Here is a 22,788-nt window from a genome sequence, read left to right as displayed (position 1 = left end):
GGGTGGGAAGATCCATTGCCACCTTTGCTCTTCTGCTGATAAGGCTGACGGAACGGAGGAGGAGGAGGCAACAAATACTTTTGCTACTTAGTTGCCACTTGAGTTGAGGAAGAAGGAGTTGCATCCCTGACTCGTTTCTTGGAAGCATCTCACCTGAGCTGAGCAGTCTAGTGCCATGTTGTACAACTCATCGTACTTCTTTGGCTCAAAAAGCACGAGAGCTAGTTGTAGATCTTCTCTGAGGCCACCTCTGAACTGATAAATCATGCTCTTCTCGTCATGGACGTCTTGCTTAGCGAAACGAGCGAGCTTCTGGAACATGATGTTATACTGGTAAACAGACAAGCTGCCTTGCTTCAGATTGCGGAACTCGTCACGCTTGCTCTCAACAACACTCCGAGGAATGTGGTGAGCTTTGAAGTCTTGACAGAATTCATCCCAGGTAATCACACGACCTCCTCTGGAATCTTTGTATTGTTGATGCCACTCTGCAGCTTGGTCTTTGAGTTGGAATGAAGCAACTTGACAAAGTCCTCAGGCCTGATGTTGCTGCACATGAAATGCTTGCAGATATCCACGAGCCAATCATCAGTGTCTGTTTCCTCGGCACAGTTACTGAAGGTCTTTGGTTGGTTTGCGAGGAACTGGTTGAGTGTAGCAAACTGATTTTGATTGTTGCCATGGCCTTGATTTCCTTGGTTGCGCTCTTGCAAAAGTTGCATGATCAGTTGCGTGTTGGCATTGGTAGCGTCCATCACAGCTTGCCATGCCTCCAGAGGTGGAGGTGGTGGTGGCGGTTCAGGATTCTAACGCGTTGGAGGAGCCATCCTGAAGAGGGTGACATCCGTTAGCATCTTGACAGGCATATATTCAAGCTGAATCAAATGGATCGAAATTGCAACATATAGTCTTAACATCCGAACAAGAATGAATGAATGCATTCCAAATTAAATGGTCACACTTCCATAAATTGAGAAGCCACTTAGATAGAAGTAGAAGAATAAAGCAACAAGGTACGGACAAGAACAAATACTTGGTGAGGATTACCCAATCACAAACCAAATATTCGCGGAACAAATACTAGAGGTACATGAATTCCCACCTATGAAACTCCTGAAATTCTCCCGGTTATGCAATTAGGTGTTGGGGATACAGGGGAAGCATAATATATCACCCAAAGCTAGCAAATACTACATCCAGCTATATCCATCCTTCAACACATAACCAAGAAACCTTCGGAAATCATTTACCTCAACCTTCGAAAAGCATCCGTTATACGAGTTATGGCAACACTCCCGAACTCCCGCCCTAGTACTAGGTGGCGTTGAGGTTATCTCACCAACAACTACATAAAAGAGATTTTTGATGTTGGCGAAACTCAGGTTTTCGAGAACTGCAACGATAAAATTGTGACGACAACATCTCGGAGCTCAACTCCCCGGGTCACTGCCACAACCCCTAAATGTCAGGAGGCACCAAGAACAATGTTCTCGTCACAAAACCATCGGAACGATTCCAAGATACCTGCGTGATCCTAATTTTTTTTAGTGAAATTTGAGAAGAGAAGAGTCAAACTCTATGTCAGGATGCCTCACCAGAGCGACGAAGGGACTGAGGAGTAAAAAGAATCCTACTCTCCAATATATATAATCCTAAATGACTCAAAACATTTTTTCTAGACTCAACAACACCAACAATTCGATCAAGCAGGGGGGCTCCAACCCTAACCTGGCTCTGATACCAACTTGTAACGCCCATGACGCGGCTATATCTCCCACGAGTCGAAGCATGACTTAGAGGCATAACCACATTGTAAGCAATGTCGCAAGAGGGGTAATCTTTACACATCCCATGTACTGAATAAGGAAAGAGATACATAGTTGGCTTACAATTGACACGTCACACAATAGCATAAATATAACATTACAATCATCCAGATACAATCTAGGTCCGACTACGGAACCAAAATAAAGACAACCCCAAATGCATAATGTCCCCGATCGCCCCAACTGGGCTCCACTACTGATCATCTAGAAAGGAAACGTAGTATCGTCCTGAGTCCTCATCGAACTCCCACCTGAGCTCAGTCGCATCTCCTGGAACGGTATCACCGGTCCCCGCATCTAGTTTTGGATGGAATCTGTGAGTCGCGGGGACTCAGCAATCTCACACCCTCGCGATCAAGACTATTTAAGCTTATAGGTAAGGTAAAAGGTATGAGGTGGAGCTGCAGCAAGCACTAGCATATATGGTGGCTAACATACGCAAATGAGAGTGAGAAGAGAAGGCAAGGAACGGTCAAGAAACTATGATCAAGAAGTGATCCTATAACAACCTACGTTCAAGCATAACACGAGAGCGTGTTCTCTTCTCGGACTTCGCCGAAAAGAGACCATCACGGCTACACACGCTGTTGATTCATTTTAGTTAAGTTAAGTTTCAGGTTTTCTACAACCGGAAACTAACAAATTCCCATCTGCCCATAACCGTGGGCATGGCTTTCGAAAGATCAAAACCCTGCAGGGGTGTCCCAACTTAGCCCATCACAAGCTCTCACGGTCAATGAAGGATATTCCTTCTCCCAAGACAATCCGATCAGACTCGGAATCCCGGTTATAAGACATCTCGACAATGGTAAAACAAGTCCAGCAAGACCACCCGCTGTGCCGACAAATCCCGATAGGAGCTGCACATATCTCGTTCTCAGGGCACACCGGATAAGCTAAGCGTACGGGAGCCAACGTAATCCAAGTTGCCAAGGGACGGCCCCGCACGGTGCTCTAGGTTGGACCAACACTCAGAGGAGCACTGGCCGGGGGGTTTAAAATAAAGATGACCCTTGAGTCCATGGAACCCAAGGGAAAAAAGGCAAGGTGGCGAATGGTAAAACCAAGGTTGGGCCTTGCTGGAGGAGTTTTATTCAAGGCAAACTGTCAAGGGGTTCTCATTATAACCCAACCGTGTAAGGAACGCAAAATCAAGGAGCATAACACCGGTATGACGGAAACTAGGGCGGCAAGAGTGGAACAAAACACCAGGCATAAGGCCGAGCCTTCCACCCTTTACCAAGTATATAGATGCATCAAAGTAGACAAGATATGATAATGATATCCCAACAATAAACATGTTCCAACCAGGAATAAGCTCCAATCTTCACCTGCAACTAGCAACGCTATAAGAGGGGCGGAGCAAAGCGGTAACATAACCAAACAACGGTTTGCTGGGACAAGGTTGGTTAGAGGTTTGACATGGCAATATGGGAGACATGGTAAAGCACGTGGTAGGTATCGTAGCATAGGCATAGCAAAAGAGCGAGCATCTAGCAAGCAAAGATAGAAGTGATTTCGAGGGCATGGTCATCTTGCGTGCAAAGTTCTCCGAGTTGACGAAGCTCGATCCTCGTAAACGTTCTCAACGGGTTCCTTGATCACGTACTCGTATCCCGGCTCTACCCAAAGCAAGAACACAAGCAAAGGGACACACAATCAACCACGTGCAATGCACAAGCAACATGATGCAAAACATGGCATGATATGCGGGATGTGATATGCAATGCATATGCATGCTTCGGAAAGGAAAAAATTGAACCTGGCCTCAACTTGGAAAACCAAGAGTGCCGCTGGAAAGATGAGTTGATTTCGGTCGAAATCGATATAAAGATCATCGGAATCGGATGCACAGTTTGCAAATGGCAAGCAAAACAATAATGGCACAAAGCTGCGATTAACAGCACGAGGCCATCTAAATGCATCAAGAACAACAAACTACTGCACTCTAACATAGCAACAAAACACATGACAGTGATCCACTCAAGATTCTTGACAAAAGATGAACACTGAGCTACGGCTAAATCACTCAAAAGCAGGTTCAAACAAGCATGACAAAAGTGCAAAAGATAACAGGTTACAGACTTAGAGAAAATAACATGTCAGGAATTTAACATCAGGAAGCAGTGTTTAGAGCAAGATAAAAACATGCTATAGGAACATATCATGGAAAAGCAAGGCATGGCATGAAGCTATTCAAAGCATACAAAGACATGGATGGATAGAGCATAACAATATCTCAAAATCATCCTTGCTGAACATGCTCAAAAGAGGCATGGATCACTCTGTAGCAACAAGAATACATGGCATAAAAATATTATCAGCGCAATGACTTAGAAGATTTCTAAGCCCCTGAAATCAGCAACATTACGAGAGCTACTTTGCATGCTTGTGCTAGTCACCACAAAGATCACAAAAATACATGACATACACCCCTGTAAAGATGGCATGGCATACTTCAAAACACATGTAGGGCTCAAGTTCATATGAGGCACACATTAAAATGGCAAAAATGACAAATGTCCAATATCTGATAAGATTCTGAAACTAACATTACATAGCACTCTTGCAACAGCATTTATGGCATCAAGATGAACTCAAATGAACATGGTGCAATGGAATTAAATGAAGTACACATCGAGACATTGATATGCTACACACCCAAAACGGAGCCATGGGTGCAGAGTTATGGCGCGATGAAGTTAGCTAAAAATTACTGGGACTTGTAGGAAAACGACCTTTGGGATCTAGGGTTCGTCCGGGGCACGCGAACCGAGGTCGGATCTCGAGCTCGCCGGAGTTAGAGGTCGCTAGAGGAGGGTTGAGGGAGGCCAGATCTGGCCGGATCCGGTCGCCCGAGGTGCGCCGGCGACGAGAGGGGCGCCGGACGGTGAGGGAGCGGCTCCCGTGGCGGATCTGGCCGGTAGAGGCGGCGGGGCAATGCACGGGGCGGCGAGCGGCCATGGTGGCCGCGGTGGCCGGACTTGGCGGCGGCGAGGAGGAGGAAGCGGCGGAGCGGCGAGGCAACGGGCAGCGGACTGAAGCGGGCGGCGGGGCGTGCGCGGGCCCGGGGGGCCTGCCTTGGGCCTGGAGGGCCGGCGATGTGGGGCGCGGCCGACGGGACACGTGGCGGTGTGGGAGTGGCGGCGGCGACAATGTCCGGCGCGGACCGGACATGTCCGACGCGCGGAGGGGGAGGGGCTAGGTTTCGGGTGGAAATGATCCGAGAATTTCGGTGGAGGTGCCTTTTATACATAGGAGGAGCTAGGAGGCTCCAAATTGAGCATGGTTTGTGGCCACGCGATCGTGATCGAATGACCGAGATGATAGAGGGGGTTTAGGTAGGTTTTGGGCCACTTTGGAGAGGTGTTGGGCTGCAACACACACAAGGCCTTCTCGGTTCCTCGGTTAATCGTTGGAGTATCAAACGATGTCCAAATGGCACGAAACTTGACAGGCGGTCTATCGGTAGTAAACCAAGGCCGCTTGGCAAGTCTCGGTCCAAACTGAAAATGTTTAACACCCGCACACGAAAAGAGGCAAAAGGGGACACCGTAGGACATAGTAGCGTCGGAATGCAAAACGGACAACGGGGAAAATGCTCGGATGCATGAGACGAACACGTATGCAAATGCGATGCACATGATGACATGATATGAGATGGATGACAAAGACAAAAGCAACACGAAGACAAAAACCCGACAACGAGGAAATATCATAACTTAGTGCCGAAAATGGCAAGAGTTGGAATACAATTATGGCAGGTTACATACGGGGCGTTACAACACTCCACCACTACGAAAGGATCTCGTCCCGAGATCTAGGACTGGAAAAACTCCGGGTACTCGGAACGGAGGTGGTCCTCGCGTTCCCAGGTGGCTTCACGGTCGGAATGATGTGACCACTTCACTTTCAGGAATTTGATAGACTTGCTGCGAGTCTTGCACTCAGTTTTTCAAGAATAGCAACGGGGTGCTCATGATAAGACAGGTCTTCTTGGAGATCAATCTCTTCAAAGTTGATGGTGCGGTCAGGAGTCTTGAAACACTTGCGAAGCTGAGACACGTGAAACACGTCGTGCACATTTGCAAAGTTGGATGGAAGCTCAAGTTGATAGGCGAGATCGCCTCTTTTGTCAATGATCTTGAAAGGACCCATGTATCTAGGGGCAAGCTTCCCTTTGATACCGAAGCGACGAGTACCTTTCATTGGAGAGATGCGGAGGTAGACATGGTATCCGATCTCGAAAGCCAAGTCATGATGCTTGCTATCATAGTAACTCTTCTGGCGTGATTGCGCGGCTTTGAGATTTTCACGAATGACTTTGCACATTTCTTCAGCCTCTGTGATCAAGTCATTGCCAAGAAGTTGGCGGTCACCAGTCTCTGACCAGTTAAGAGGAGTACGACACTTTCTGCCATAGAGAATCTCGAATGGGGCCTTGCCCGAACTCGCTTGGAAGCTGTTGTTGTCGAAGAACTCGGCATATGGAAGACAATCTTCCTACCATACCGAAAGAAATGACACAAGCCCTAAGCATATCTTCAAGAATTTGATTGACTCGCTCGACTTGGCCACTAGTTTGAGGATGAAAGGCTGCGCTGAAGCGAATGTTGGTGCCCATGGCCTTCTGGAAGGAATCCCAGAACTTAGAGGTAAAGATGCTACCACGAGCTGAAGTTATCAACTGCGGAATGCCGTGCAGAGAGAAGTTCTCAACGAACCTTCGACAATAGCTTGCGAGCCCAAGGAAGCTGCGGAGTTGCTTCACGTTCTGAGGCGGTTCCCAATTCACAATTGCAGACACCTTCTCAGGATTAATAGCTATACCCTTGGCGGAGATGATATGCCCAAGGTAGAGAACCTCATCGAGCCAAAACTCGCACTTTGAAAACTTCGCATAGAATTGATGTTCTCTGAGTTTATCCAGCACCAATCTCAAGTGCTTGGCATGATCCTCCTTGTTCTTGGAAAAGACCAGAATGTCATCGAGGTAGACCAAGACAAAGTCATTTGTGTAGGGATTGAAGATGAAGTTCATCATGCAAGAGAATGTTGGAGGAGCATTGATAAGGCCGAAAGACATGACAGTGTATTCATATGAACCATAGCTTGTTCTCAATGCTATCTTGGGGATATCTTCTTCATGAATGCGAGTCTGATGATAGCCCATATGGAGGTCAAGCTTGGAGAATACTTGAGCACCTTTGAGTTGTTCGAAAAGCTCGTTGATGTTGGGAAGTGGGTACTTGTTCTTTATGGTCTTCTTGTTCAATGGACGGTAGTTGACACAAAGTCGGTCCGTTCCATCCTTCTTCTTGACAAAAAGAACACCATAGCCCCATGGAGAAGAACTTGGCCGGATGAGACCCATACACTCTTGAATATCAAGTTGTTTCTTCAGCTCCTTCAACTCTTCAGGTCCAAGCTTGTAAGGACGTTTGCAAACAGGTTTCGTGCCAGGCTCAAGATCGATGACGAATTCAACTGGCCGGTGAGGAGGCATGCCTGGAAGCTCTTCTGGAAAGACGTCTTGATATTCACAAACGACTGGAATCTGAGATATGGCATCCAACTCGCCCTTCTCATTGAGAGAAAACAGTCGAATGGTATCATCACGAGCGGCAAAGACAATTACATCCTCAGACGAATGTGTCAATTGAATCTGCCTGGTAGCACAATCAAGCTGAGCCTTGTGCTTAGAAAGCCAGTCCATTCCAAGAATACGATCAATATCCGAGTCACCAAGGACCATTGGAGAAGACAAAAACTTATAGTCGCCCATCGTGATAGTAACATCCGGGACCATTGTGGTAGCCCTCATAGACTTGGCCGGAGAAACCACTCCCATAGGTTTACCCAACATTTCCGAAATGAAGTCATGCTTTGAAACAAATGATCTTGACATGAAACAATGCGATGCACCAGTATCAAAAAGGACTTTTGCAGGAGTAGAGTTAACTGGAAAGTTACCCATGGTAACTTCTGACGAGTCCTCTGCCTGATCTGCGTTCATCATGTTGACCTTTGCAAACTTGGGATTATGCTTGACCACTGCAGTGCTAGCAGATCTCACAGGAGGAGGAGGAGGAGGAGGAGGAGGAGGAAGATGCCTCTGATTGAAGAATTTGTTGGCATAGTGACCCTTCTGCTGACACTTGTTGCACGTGACCTCTGAAAGCGGACGGTGATACGGAGCACTTGATGTTGGAGCATGAGACGAAGTCTTGTTCTAAAAGCCTGGGTTGGGTGGGTGGGAAGATTCATTGCCACCTTTGCTCTTCTGCTGATAAGGCTGACGGAACGGAGGAGGAGGAGGCAACCAATACTTTTGCTACTTAGTTGCCACTTGAGTTGAGGAAGAAGGAGTTGCATCACTGACTCGTTTCTTGGAAGCATCTCACTTGAGCTGAGCAGTCTAGTGCCATGTTGTACAACTCATCGTACTTCTTCGGCTCAAAAAGCACGAGAGCTAGTTGTAGATATTCTCTGAGGCCACCTCTGAACTGATAAATCATGCTCTTCTCGTCATGGACGTCTTGCTTAGCGAAACGAGCGAGCTTCTGGAACATGATGTTATACTGGTAAACAGACAAGCTGCCTTGCTTCAGATTGCGGAACTCGTCACGCTTGCTCTCAACAACACTCCGAGGAATGTGGTGAGCTTTGAATTCTTGACGGAATTCATCCCAGGTAATCACACGACCTCCTCTGGAATCTTTATATTGTTGATACCACTCTGCAGCTTGGTCTTTGAGTTGGAATGAAGCAAACTTGACAAAGTCCTCAGGCCTGATGTTGCTGCACTCGAAATGCTTGCAGATATCCACGAGCCAATCATCAGTGTATGTTTCCTCGACACAGTTACTGAAAGGTCTTTGGTTGGTTTGCGAGGAACTGGTTGAGTGTAGCAAACTGATTTTGATTGTTGCCATGGCCTTGATTTCCTTGGTTGCGCTCTTGCAAAAGTTGCATGATTAGTTGCGTGTTGGCATTGGTAGCGTCCATCACAGCTTGCCATGCCTCCGGAGGTGGAGGTGGTGGCGGCGGTTCAGGATTCTGACGTGTTGGAGGAGCCATCCTGAAGAGGGTGACATCCGTTAGCATCTTGACAGGCATACATTCAAGCTGAATCAGATGGATCGAAATTGCAACATATACTCTTAACATCCGAACAAGAATGAACGAATGCATTCCAAATTAAATGGTCACACTTCCATAAATTGAGAAGCCACTTAGATAGAAGTAGAAGAATAAAGCAACAAGGTATGGACAAGAACAAATACTTGGTGAGGATTACCCAATCACAAACCAAATATTCGCGGAACAAATACTAGAGGTACATGAATTCCCACCTATGAAACTCCTGAAATTCTCCCGGTTATGCAATTAGGTGTTGGGGATACAGGGGAAGCATAATATATCACCCAAAGCTAGCAAATCCTACATCCAGCTATATCCATCCTTCAACACATAACCAAGAAACCTTCGGAAATCATTTACCTCAACCTTCGAAAAGCATCCGTTATACGAGTTATGGCAACACTCCCGAACTCCCGCCCTAGTACTAGGTGGCGTTGAGGTTATCTCACCAACAACTGCATAAAACAGATTTTCGATGTTGGTGAAACTCAGGTATTCCAGAACTGCAACGATAAAATTGTGACGACAACAGCTCGGAGCTCAACTCCCCGGGACACTGCCACAACCCCTAAATGTCAGGAGGCACCAAGAACAATGTTCTCGTCACAAAACCATCGGAACGATTCCAAGATACCTGCGTGATCCTAAATTTTTTTAGTGAAATTTGAGAAGAGAAGAGTCAAACTCTATGTCAGGATGCCTCACCAGAGCGATGAAGGGACTGAGGAGTAAAAAGAATCCTACTCTCCAATATATATAATCCTAAATGACTCAAAACATTTTTTTCTAGACTCAACAACGCCAACGATTCGATCAAGCAGGGGGCTCCAACCCTAACCTGGCTCTGATACCAACTTGTAACGCCCACGACGCGGCTATATCTCCCACGTGTCGAAGCACGACTTAGAGGCATAACCACACTGTAAGCAATGTCGCAAGAGGGGTAATCTTTACACATCCCATGTACTGAATAAGGAAAGAGATACATAGTTGGCTTACAATTGCCACGTCACACAATAGCATAAATATAACATTACATTCATCCAGATACAATCAAGGTCCGACTACGGAACCAAAATAAAGACAACCCCAAATGCATAATGTCCCCGATCGCCCCAACTGGGCTCCACTACTGATCGTCTAGAAAGGAAACGTAGTATCGTCCTGAGTCCTCATCGAACTCCCACCTGAGCTCAGTCGCATCTCCTGGAACGGTATCACCGGTCCCTGCATCTGATTTTGGATGGAATCTGTGAGTCGCGGGGACTCAGCAATCTCACACCCTCGCGATCAAGACTATTTAAGCTTATAGGTAAGGTAAAAGGTATGAGGTGGAGCTGCAGCAAGCACTAGCATATATGGTGGCTAACATACGCAAATGAGAGTGAGAAGAGAAGGCAAGGAACAGTCGAGAAACTATGATCCAGAAGTGATCCTATAAAAACCTACGTTCAAGCATAACACGAGAGCGTGTTCTCTGCTCGGACTTCGCCGAAAAGAGACCATCACGGCTACACACGCTGTTGATTCATTTTAGTTAAGTTAAGTTTCAGGTTTTCTACAACCGGACACTAACAAATTCCCATCTGCCCATAACCGTGGGCATGGCTTTCGAAAGATCAAAACCCTGCAGGGGTGTCCCAACTTAGCCCATCACAAGCTCTCACGGTCAACGAAGTTTATTCCTTCTCCCAAGACAATCCGATCAGACTCGGAATCCCGGTTATAAGACATCTCGACAATGGTAAAACAAGTCCAGCAAGACCACCCACTGTGCCGACAAATCCCGATAGGAGCTGCACATATCTCGTTCTCAGGGCACGCCGGATAAGCTAAGCGTACGGGAGCCAACGTAATCCAAGTTGCCAAGGGACGGCCCCGCACGGTGCTCTAGGTTGGACCAACACTCAGAGGAGCACTGACCCGGGGGTTTAAAATAAAGATGACCCTTGAGTCCACGGAACCCAAGGGAAAAAAAGGCAAGGTGGGGAATGGTAAAACCAAGGTTGGGCCTTGCTGGAGGAGTTTTATTCAAGGTGAACTGTCAAGGGGTTCTCATTATAACCCAACCGTGTAAGGAACGCAAAATCAAGGAGCATAACACCGGTATGACGGAAACTAGGGCGGCAAGAGTGGAACAAAACACCAGGCATAAGGCCGAGCCTTCCACCCTTTACCAAGTATATAGATGCATCAAAGTAGACAAGATATGATAATGATATCCCAACAATAAACATGTTCCAACCAGGAATAAGCTCCAATCTTCACCTGCAACTAGCAACGCTATAAGAGGGGCGGAGCAAAGCGGTAACATAACCAAACAACGGTTTGCTGGGACAAGGTGGGTTAGAGGTTTGACATGGCAATACGGGAGACATGGTAAAGCACGTGGTAGGTATCGTAGCATAGGCATAGCAAAAGAGCGAGCATCTAGCAAGCAAAGATAGAAGTGATTTCGAGGGCATGGTCATCTTGCCTGCAAAGTTCTCCGAGTTGATGAAGCTTGATCCTCGTAAACATTCTCAACGGGTTCCTTGATCACGTACTCGTATCCCGGTGTCGGTGTACTAGAGTAGGGGTACCCTAGTGGATACGGGGAGAGATATGGCGTAACCTAGGCCGCGCGCGCCCGTGCCCTGTTTTGGGCCTGGCCCAACAGCGCTCGGCACCGTGTATGGCCCAGGCCCGGGGGCTCCTGTCGGTGTACTAGAGTAGGGGTACCCTAGTATCCCGAACTTGTGCACGGGCAGTCGCAGCATCCCGCAGCAAGGCTTGCCAGGTGACCGCCAAGGTCCTCCATGGTTCCTTTGGAGCCATTCAAGAACAAAGTATCCAAGCCAAGGAGACAAGACCCCGGCAAGAGGAGCTTGCCGGGAAGGCCAACAAAGGCACCTCAAGACCCCGGTAAGAGGAGCTTGCCGGGAAGGCCAACCAAGGCACCTCAAGGAACTTGCCGCGACGCGCCACGCGTCCCGGCAAGGCCCGGTGAGCGACAAGCTCCCGGACGCGACAAGACAACGACCGCGGCAAGGCGCTTGCCGCGGCAAGCTACCACTCTGTGCCCGCGCTCCAGCACATCCATCAACGTGTCGCTCTGGGACCCTTCCAGGCGTACGTGGCGGGAGGCTGTGCAGCCAGGGGTGCGCGGTGGCAAGCGGCGCTAACAAGATTGCCATCGTGGCAAGCGGTGGCGTCCCTGACGGTCCCTTTTGCACTGTTTAAGCGATGCAGACGGGCATTTAATGCCCTTGTCCCCTGCCGTCAGGGTTAGGTATGATACACTGTAGCAGGTAGCTGTACCTATCGCAGCACCTTTCCATTTTTACCCTTGTCTACGTTACCACCTGTCGGTGACCCCTTGAGCATATAAAAGGAGGCCCATGCGCAACGTAGAGGGAGTTGGCTGGTTAGGAGAAAGAGAACACTCACGCTCGGTCTCGTTAGCTGCTGGAGTGTACTGTAGCACTCCGCGCTCCCGAGCAATAACTCAATACAATCCACAAAGCAGGAGTAGGGTTTTACGCATCCGTGCGGCCCGAACCTGGGTAAACCGCTCGTGTGCTTCGCCTCGATCCGCTCTTCGTGCGACCTCTGCCCCCGCCGAACCGGAAGGGACTCGGTCCGCCGGTCCCATAGGTGCTCGTGGATCAGAACCCCGGCATCTTTGGCGTGCCAGGTAGGGGGCGTCGAGGTTGTGTGAACCAGATCCGGCGTTCACGCGAGCTAGATCTTCATCATCTTCATCGACATGCCACCGAAGAAGAAGGCTTCGGAGGCGGCTACTCCGTCCGCGCCGAACCCATCACCGCCGGAGCAAACGGCTGATGGGGCGGACACCGACGGAAGAACGGGCATCGACGAGGGAGCTCACGATGCTGCCAGGTCTAAGGACAAGGCTGTGCTGCCCATTGGCGGCGTAGCCGGCTCCCACAACGACCGGGCGCACTTCAAGACCTCGGCGTCCGTGCATGCACCGTGCCCATCTCAGGAGGCGCGGGACCGGCAGCGTCATGGTGCTCACAGTACCATGCGTTTGCTGGACCAAGATCGAGCTGGTGGATCTCGGAGTGCTTAAGACCAGCATGCACGCCAACATGCTAGCATGAGCGAGGCACGGCCACCCGGACGGGATACTGCTCCTCCTAACATAGTTAGAAGTCCGAGCATATCCCGCTCCTCGCACCGTTCACCACCGCCACCCGCCACTGCAGCAGAAGCTTTGGCGCGAGCTCAACTGCTCCCGGACTACCCTCCAACGGCAGACAAGATCGACGACTGGAGGGCCGCCATTCAGAGTCTCATTGGCTTCGCCAACGGCGACGCTCAGCAGCAGCCAAGCACGTCGCAGCCGCGGCAAGTCAGCCAGGCACGAGCCGGTGACGACAAGACCGGTGGGGGTGCAACCACTGTGCACTCTCCGCCCCGAAGGCCAAGATCGCCGACTCGCCGGATCCACCTCGACAGCGACTCCACCGCGTCATCAGATCCATGAGTTCGTCGCGATCTGTGCCAAGTTCTTTACGAACTATAGCAAGAAGACGCTCGTACTCGCATCGAGCGCCAAAGAGAAGCGCGACGTCAATCGGACCAGCGCGCTGGGCCCTCTGTCGACATGCATGCGCCAGGGGAACCAGGCAACTTGCCGTACGCGGTAGGTTGCCCTGCGTTTACTCGTGAGCCGCGGCAAGTCCAGTGGCCCAGTACGAAGAATTTCAAACCAGACGTACCAGAGAAGTACGACGGCAAGTCGCATCCGTCGGAGTTCCTCAGCATCTACACCATCGCGGTGCAGGCTGCCGGGGGGCGGGACGACAAGATCCTTGCCAACTACTTCCCGCTGGTGCTCAAGCCCAACGTCAGGTCCTGGCTCATGCACTTGCCGGACAACTCCATATCCTCCTGGGCAGACCTATGCCATCAGTTTGTCGGCGCCTTTACAGGCGGCCACAAACCTCATGGCCAAGAGAGTGACCTTCATCTGCTTGCCCAGAAGGAAGGAGAGCCCGTGCGCAAGTACATTCAGAGATTCAGCCGTGTACAGCACAACATCCCAGATGTCCACCCTGTCGCGGTCATCAGCGCGTTCCATCAGAACGTGCGTAACCGCAGGATGCGGGAGGAGATGGCGATGTGCAAGATCAGAGACGTCAGTGAGCTGTATGCCCTGGCCGACAAGTGTGCACATGCTGAGGAAGGAAGGAAACTCCCCGGAGAGAATACAGGAGCAGGGGGATCTGACAGCGAGGATGCTGCCCCGGTAAAGAAAAACCGGCGGCGGAACAACAGGAAGAAGAAAGGCAAAGATGTGCTAGTCGTTGAGCAGTCCGGCAACAAAGGTGGCGCCAAGAAAGCCAAAGCTGGTAGCTCCGGCAAAGAGATCGCCGCATGCACCAACTGCCAAACTGTGGCGGTCGCCGACAAGCAGGACGGCACCGACAAGCAGTATTGCAAGATCCACTGCACCGAGGGCCATGACCTCCAGAGCTGCAAGAAGGTCGAACAGCTTGTCCAGCAGCAAAAGGCTGAATACGAGCGACGCGACAAGGAGAGGGCCCAAGAAGGCGCTGGAGAATCCGGCAAGAAGCGCGCCGGCCGGGGAGGACGCCGCGGCAAGGCCAAGCAGCGGCAAGGAGACAGACCTCCCCGCGGCCGCGACAAGGATGAAGATGACGACGACAATGAAGGCATGGATGATGTCGAGACCAGTGAGCAGGAGTTCCAAAAAGCCACAGAGGTCTTGTGCGTTGACGGCGGTGCTTCTCTGCATACTTCGCACCGCCAACTCAAGCAGTGGGTGTGGGAAGTCAATGCGGCAGAACCGCCTGTCGAGTCACGCAAGCTTCTGAAATGGTCCAGCACGCCTATCATCTTTGATATTGAGGACCACCCTGATCGCACAACTGCGGTCGGGTGCTTGCCGATGTTGGTTTCACCAACTATCCGCAACCTCAAAGTCACTAAGATGCTAGTTGACGGCGGGGCCGGCTTGAACCTGATCTCCTTCGCTATACTCCAGAAACTCCAGATCCCTGACAGCGAGCTTGAAGAGACCGGCACATTTCAAGGAATCAACCCGGGAAGGAGCAAGCCGAAGGGGAAGGTCACGTTGCCAGTAACATTTGGCAGCGAGGTGAACTTCAGGACTGAGAGGGTCACTTTTGACGTTGCCGATTTTCCATTGCTTTACAATGGGATACTTGGCCGTCCAGCACTCGCCAAGTTCATGGCAGCCTCTCACTATGCATACAACATGCTGAAGATGCCAGGCCCGATAAGCATCATCTCTGTCCCTGGCGACAAGAAGGATGCTCTTATCTGCGCCGACAAGATCTACCGGGAAGCGGCAGCCGCAGCAGATCGCAAGTCACCTGCCGTTGAAGCTCCCGGGGGGAAGAAGAAGACCAAGTCCGGCAAGAGTTCTGATGCCCACTCCGGCAAGCGCACCTCTTCGGAGTGCTGCGCTGCCGTCGAGGACGCACCATCTAGCTCCACCGGCAAGTGTAAGAAGACAATGGCAGCTCCGCCAGAGACCAAGAAGGTGTCCGCCGAGGAGCACGACACTGGTGGTACCTTCACCATCAGTGCCACTCTCGACCCTAAATAGGAAAACGCGCTCATTGCTTTCCTATGGGCGAACGTCGACGTGTTTGCGTGGCAACCGTCAGACATCCCCGGTGTTCCCAGGAAAGTAATTGAGCACCATCTTGCTGTTTGTCCTCATGCACGGCCCGTCAAGCAGAAGGTCAGGAAGCAAGCAGTGGAGCGCCAAGAATTCATAGCAGAAGAAATCAAGAAGTTGGAAGCAGCAGGCCTTGTCAGAGGAGTGCTCCATCCTACGTGGTTGGCCAATCCTATAGTTGTGCGCAAGGCGAACGGGAAATGGAGACTTTGTATCGACTTTACCGATGTTAACAAAGCTTGTCCCAAAGACCCATTTCCTTTGCCGCGCATTGACCAGATTGTTGACTCCACGGCCGGATGTGATTTTCTTTCATTTCTTGACGCATACTCAGGATACCATCAGATCTTCATGGCAGAAGAGGATGAGGAGAAGACCGCATTCATCACTCCATGTGGCACGTACTATTTCATACGGATGCCTTTTGGTTTGAAAAATGCTGGTTCAACATTTGCAAGAGTAGTCCATGTTGCTCTTGAGCCACAAATACACGGAAATGTGGAAGCCTACATGGATGACATAGTGGTCAAGAGCAAGGACAAGACAACTCTGATTCAAGATTTAGACGAGACCTTTGCAAATTTGCGCAAGATCAACCTTAAACTCAACCCCGAGAAGTGTGTGTTTGGAGTCCCCTCCGGCAAGCTTCTCGGGTTCTTCGTGTCTCGGCGGGGAATCGAAGCCAATCCCGACAAGATCAAGGCCATTGAGCAGATTGAAGCACCCAAGCGCGTCAAGGATGTATGAAGACTTGCCGGTTGCGTGGCTGCTCTCAGTAGGTTTATTTCTAGGTCTGTAGAGCGCGCCCTGCCTTTTTTCAAAATATTGAAAAAGGCAGGTCCAATGAAATGGACTCCGGAAGCGGAGGCTGTGCTACAGGACTTGAAGAGATACCTGTCCTCCACTCCAATACTTGTCGCACCTAAGCCACAAGAGAAGTTGCTGCTGTATATAGCGGTAACCAATCAAGTGGTTAGTGCTGCGTTAGTAGCAGAGAGGGAGGCAGATGACGAGCCAGCAACCACGGCAGACGCATCCAGCGACAAGCAGGGGGCTTCCCCGGCAAGCTCTGGTCCCGACAAGGATGGATCTGCGCAGACGCGCGAAGAGATACAGAAGAGAATGGTGCTGCGCCTAGTTTACTTTGTCAGTTCCCTTCTGCAGGGGGCTGGTACTCTGGTGTGCAGAAATTGCTTTTCGGCCTTCTCATGGCCTCGAGAAAGCTGCGCCATTACTTCCAAGCACATGAAATCACAGTTGTCACTCGCTTTCCACTGAAGAGGATACTACATAATCCATAAGCGACGGGCAGAATTGTTGAGTGGGCACTGGAACTGTCAAGCTTTGGCCTCAAGTTTGAGAGTACTTCAACTATCCAAAGCAGAGCATTGGCAGAATTCATAGCAGAATGGACGCCAACACCAGACGAAGAAATTCCAGAAACGAGCATCCTTGTCAAAGAAGCAAGCAAAGAGTGGATGATGTACTTTGATGGTGCCTTTTCGCTGCAAGGCGCCGGCGCTGGCGTGCTGCTTGTCGCATCCACCGGAGAGCACCTCAAGTACGTAGTCCAGATGCACTTTCCCAAGGAGCAAGCAACAAACAATACTGCAGAGTATGAAGGCTTGCTTGCCGGTCTCAGGATCACAGCAGACCTTGGGATCAAGAAGCTCATTGTCAGGGGTGACTCGCAGCTTGTCGTCCGCCAAGTGAACAAGAGCTATCAGAGTCCGTTGATGGAAGCCTACGTCGACGAAGTGACAAGGCTAGAAGAGCACTTTGACGGCCTACAGATGGAGCATGTTCCAAGAGCTCAGAACGCCAGTGCCGATGGCCTGTCAAAGTGCGCCGCACTTAAGTTACCTGTGGAACCAGGGATCTTTGTGCTCAAGCTGACTCAACCGTCTGTAACGACATCAACTGGACAGAGCAAGAAGAGGAAATTGATTTCTGGTGACTATTTGCCGGCAGAGCTTCCCGAAGCCGCCACCAAGAAGGTCCCCAAGATCAACGCCAAGAGCACTGAGGAGCAATCTGCTCCGGCAAGCCCTAGGGTTTGTTCCGTTGAAGCAGAAGCTCCCAGCAAGTTTTGCTCCGGCAAGCTTGCCGGGGAACGTCAAGCTCCGGCAGAGCCCCAAGTTCTCGCCGTAGAAGCGGACGTTCCCGCAGCAACAGATTTGCCTTGCACTGAGGAGTAATCTGCTCCGGCAAGCCCTAGGGTTTGTTCCATTGAAGCAGAAGCTCCCGACAAGTTTTGCTCCGGCAAGCCTGCTGGGGAACGTCAAGCTCCGGCGGAACCGCAGGTTCTCGCCGTAGAAGCGGATGTTCCCGCAGCAGCAGAATTGCCTTTAGTCCTTGTTGTCGAGCCACAAGCTCCAGCATGGGCACAGTAGATTGTCCGTTTCCTTCAGACAGGAGAACTTCCCGAAGAGCAAGAAGAAGCGGAAAGAGTAGCCCGATAGTCAAGTATGTACCAGTTTGTCGACAAGACACTGTACAGAAGAAGACTCAACGGTGTGAAATTGAAGTGTATTCACCGGGAAGACGGACAAAAGCTGTTGGCAGAGATACATGGAGGCATATGTGTTCACCACATTGGCGCAAGAGCACTTGCCAGCAAAGCATTCCGGCAAGGTTTCTTTTGGCCGACAGCCCTCCAGGATGCAACTGCACAAGTAACCAAGTGTGAAGCGTGCCAGTTCCATTCCAAGCAGATACACCAACCAGCTCAAGCTCTCCAGACGGTCCCTTTATCCTGGCCATTTTCGGTCTGGGGGCTCAACATCCTCGGCCCCTTTCCCCGAGCAGTCGGGGGCTTTGAGTACTTGTACGTTGCAATCGACAAGTTCACAAAGTGGCCGGAAGTGGAACCAGTGAGGAAGGTGACAGCACAGTCAGCAGTCAAATTCTTCAGGTCGATTGTTTGCCGCTTCGGGATCCCTAACAGGATAATCACCGACAACGGTACGCAATTTACGAGCCGCACCTTCATGCAATATGTCCAAGATCTTGGCGCCAAGGTCTGCTTCGCTTCTGTTGCTCACCCGAGAAGCAACGATCAAGCGGAGAGGGCAAATGCTGAAGTGTTGCGCGGGCTCAAGACCAGAACTTTCGACAGGCTGCACAAGTGCGGAAGAAACTGGATCGAGGAGCTGCCGGTGGTTCTTTGGTCGATCAGAACGACGCCAAATCGAGCCACTGGCCAGACACCTTTCGCTCTAGTCTATGGAGCAGAGGCAGTTCTCCCCACGGAACTCGTATACGGGTCACCTCGAGTGCTCGCTGATGATGAGCTTGAGCAAGAGCAGCTGCGACAAGATGACGCGCTGCTCCTTGAGGAAGACCATCTTCAGGCTGTTGTACGAGCTGCTCGCTACCGGCAAGCTTTGCGCCGCTACCATAGCCGCAAAGTTAATGCCAGAAGTCTCGAGGAAGGTGACCTTGTTCTTCGGCGTGTTCAGTCCGCCAAGAATTCCAACAAGTTGACACCGAAGTGGGAAGGCCCTTACCGGGTGAAACGAGTGACTAGGCCTGGCGCTGTCTGCCTTGAGACCGAAGATGCCATTCCGGTGAGCAACTCCTGGAACATTGAGCATCTTCGTAAGTTTTACCCGTAAGGTGCGGTTGCCGGAACCTGTTCCGGCAACCACCTTTTGTACAAGTCTTGCCGCTGTTGCATGTAATCCTTTGTACAAAGCCGGGCGCAGACCCCGTGCCTAAGTAAAGCTCATGTGCTCCGCACATCTTGTCAAGTTCATGCTTTCTATTTTTTGCATATGTGATCTGACACTTTGTGCAGCACCTACTCCCCGGTAAGTAATAACGAGCCATAAGGCTCCATATCTTTATTTTCTCTTCTTTCTTTTTCTCAAGGAAAGGAAGGTTCCCTCGCCCACAAGTTTGCCGGGGGGGAAAGGAGAAGATAATGGTATGGACCAGGCGTCGTTCAAGAAAGTTTCGCCTTACCGGGAAGCAAGCAACAGAAAAGCTAAGTTGCCAAAGTTTGAGCAATCAGATTTTTTTAATTTTTAAGTTATCTCCCTTGAACGACCGCACTTTGTATGGAAAACCTGTGCGCGGAGGAACCAACTCGTAGCTAGTTGTGCCCTTACTTTGTTTCGAGTCCGCTCAACAACTTAAGTGAGCTGCAACTAGTTGCGACAAGGTTTCTTGTCGGTAGCGGCACCGCCAGCAGGCTGCTGACGTCCCGCACTCAGCGCTCGCGGCTCAGGTGCCTGCACCGGCAAGTTCCCTAAAAGCGTAGGGCAAAAACATACAAAGGGAGGAATCAAGTAAAGGGAATAACATTGCAATCATTGCCCGAAATAGAGTTATATTACAAAGATAGCTTGTCACGGCTCTAACAGATTGTTTTCATAACATGACAAACAGCGACAAGAAAAGAAGAAGTGGGCGGCCTAGTCTACGCGAGCGCCCTCGATCCTCTTGATCCCACTCACCTTGTCCACAATGGGTGCAACAAGGGTCTCGAGCGCCTCCAGATCAGCATCCGGCGGCAGGGTCTTGAGGACGTTGGTGAGGTTGAGGCCCAGATTGCGGAAGGCCACCTTCACCAACACTTTCTGAAGAGCTCCCGCGCAGATCTTGTGCGACTCGTCGGCCAGCTGCTTTGGGATTCTCTCCCGGAGTCGCTGGAGGGCCGTCGCCACGCCTTTGAAGAACAAGACAAGCTTGGCGCTGGGTTGGAGGTTCTCGTCGGAGGGATACCCGAGATCCTCCATCCCCAGCTGCGCCAGCTCCCTGTCAATATCTGCGGCAACACTCACAAGACTCTCCGTCCAGTGCTCCACAGTCTCCCTGAAAGCGTTCTGTGTGGCGGCAGCACTCTCCAGCAGCGCCTTGTCGGCCCTGATCTCCTCCTTCAAGGCCGCTTCTTGCTGCTTGGCGTCGTCCAGCGTCTTGGTCAAAGTGGTCAGCTTCAACTCAAGATCCACGTTGGAGACCTTGGCGGCGCTGAGCTCTTTGCCCTTCTCGGCGAGATCGGCCTCCAGCTGCGCCACCTTCGTCTCCAGCTCCTTCTTGGCGGCCTCGGTGGCTGCGGCAGCATCTTCCGCTTGCTTGAGGGCTCCGCCAAATTTTTCCTCGCGCGCGGCAAGCTCCTCCTCGTGAGCGTCAAGATTGACCTTCCGCTGCACCAGCTCGCCTTCCTGTGCAGACAGCCTCTCAGCGGCAAGCCGCTGTTGCTCTCTGATTTCAGCCTTCTCGAGGAGGAAGGCCTTCTGCGCTTCGGCAAGTTGCTCCCGCTCCTCTGCCAAGGACCGGAGAGCTTCCTGGTGGAGACCCCGGAGCTCCTCCGCGCACTTCTCGATGTCTGCTCCCGCCTTCATGACAAGTGCCTCGCGGGATTCCAGCTTGGCTTGCCGTGCGCGGTAGAGCGACAACAACTTCCGCAGTAGCCGCTCCTCCTCAGGCTCGTTGCTGCTGCTGCTTGGCGCGTCAACCGGCGTCAGCCCAGCGGAGGCGAGCACCTCCCCGTCGAAGATCTCTCCCTCGACCGGCGCCCTGGAGCTTGACGCCCAGGGGAGGTTGATGAAGACGTCATTGCCGGCCTTCAAGTAGACGTCGGGCTGGGGCTCTTCGGAGCCTGGCGCTGCGGCAGCGGCAGACGGGTCGGCGGTCGGCGCAGAGCCTGGCGCTCCTGCGGCCTCAGGGCCGTCAGTGCGATCGCCGGACCCCTCGCGAGTTGTTGCGGCGGCAGCCTTGGCGTCCTCTGCGCCGGCGGGATCGTCAGCACCGGCTGCTTCGTCGGCGGCAACCTCGGTCTCCATCGGCTCCGTAGCAGATAGGTCTGACAGCCGGAAAAGGGAGAAGAGTCAAGCAAAATCCAATAAAAACCCAAGAAGAAGATCAAAAGAAGAAGAACCCAAGGGAAGTTTTGAAGCGAGAAGAGTACCTGTACCGGGTCCTGCAGTCCTGGTCTCCGTCGTCGGGGGGCCGCTGGTGCTGTCCCTTGCCGGAGAACCCTCCCTTGCCGGAGGACTCTCCCTTGGCTCCTGGTGGGGCTGCTCTGCTTCTACACAAACCAACAAACAGATATCAGCAAAGACAGAGTATACATGCGCACCTCACAGCGGAAAGCAAATCATATACTTACGCTGGGGGCTGCTCTAGAGGAAAGTTGCCGGGTCCGGCAAGGTTGTCTCGGGCGCACCCCCTGCTGTCGCAGTGGGCTCGTCCTCGATGACGATCACCGGGACCTTGGCTCTCTTTGCTGCTCTCTGGGCCAGAGTCCTAAAAAGGAACAAGTTCAGAGTAAAGCAAATGAGATACAAGACAAGACAGCAAGGATTGAAGAACTACAAGTACAACAAGAGAATCTTACTCTTCTTCTTCTTCCTCGTCGGAGCTGAACGCGGAGAAGTCGAAGTCCGGCTCACGCCTGGTGCGGGGAGACGGAGGAGTAGTTTCCCTTGGCTGCTTGGTGGGAACGGTGGCGGTGGTCTGAGACGACCCCGCTCCGGTTGCCGTCGCGGCGTGAGAAGCGGTAGGAGCAGAAGCGGTGGTCCGGCTAGACCCCGCTCTAGTTGCCGTCGCATCATGAGGTGCTCCCGCGGCAACGGTGTTTGCCACGGTAGAGCGCGTCACGCGACGCGGCGACTGTTGGCCCGCCTGCCGCTCCGCTATGTCGCCGGCCTTGCAGAGACGCCTTCTTGGTGGGGATGGAGGCTCTGCTTGCGGCGAGCTGCCCGAAGATGAAGATGAAGAGGAGTTGATGTCCAGCGAGCCGCTCGTATCCTTGGCGGGCTCGCTCTGCTCGACGTCATGCCCGGCAAGCCTTTTCTCGCCAGTGGACTCCCTTCGCTCGGCACGGCTTGCCGCCTCTGCTGCATCTGCCTCCTCCACGGTGAAGCCAAATTCGCCCGCAGCTGCGGCTGCCGCTGCCTCTTCCAGCCTAGTGGCGATGCGTGTCATCTCCGCATCAGTGGTGTCGCGGGTGAGGCTGTCCTTCTCGTCGGGGCGGATCGGCACTTCTACCAAGCCATCGAAGAACTGCTGCACGATGTCGTCTGCAGGCTCTTGCCAAGTTGGCACAATTCCATGCGAGTCGCACAGTGGCATCATTGCACGGATGCGGTCGAGCGAGGAGTTGTTGCACAGCGGAACGAAGCCCTCCGGCAA

The sequence above is a fragment of the Triticum aestivum genome, chromosome 3A (genome assembly GCF_018294505.1).
Source record: "Triticum aestivum cultivar Chinese Spring chromosome 3A, IWGSC CS RefSeq v2.1, whole genome shotgun sequence".
NCBI classification, from domain to species: domain Eukaryota; kingdom Viridiplantae; phylum Streptophyta; class Magnoliopsida; order Poales; family Poaceae; genus Triticum; species Triticum aestivum.
Note: the sequence above shows the minus strand (reverse complement) of the source record.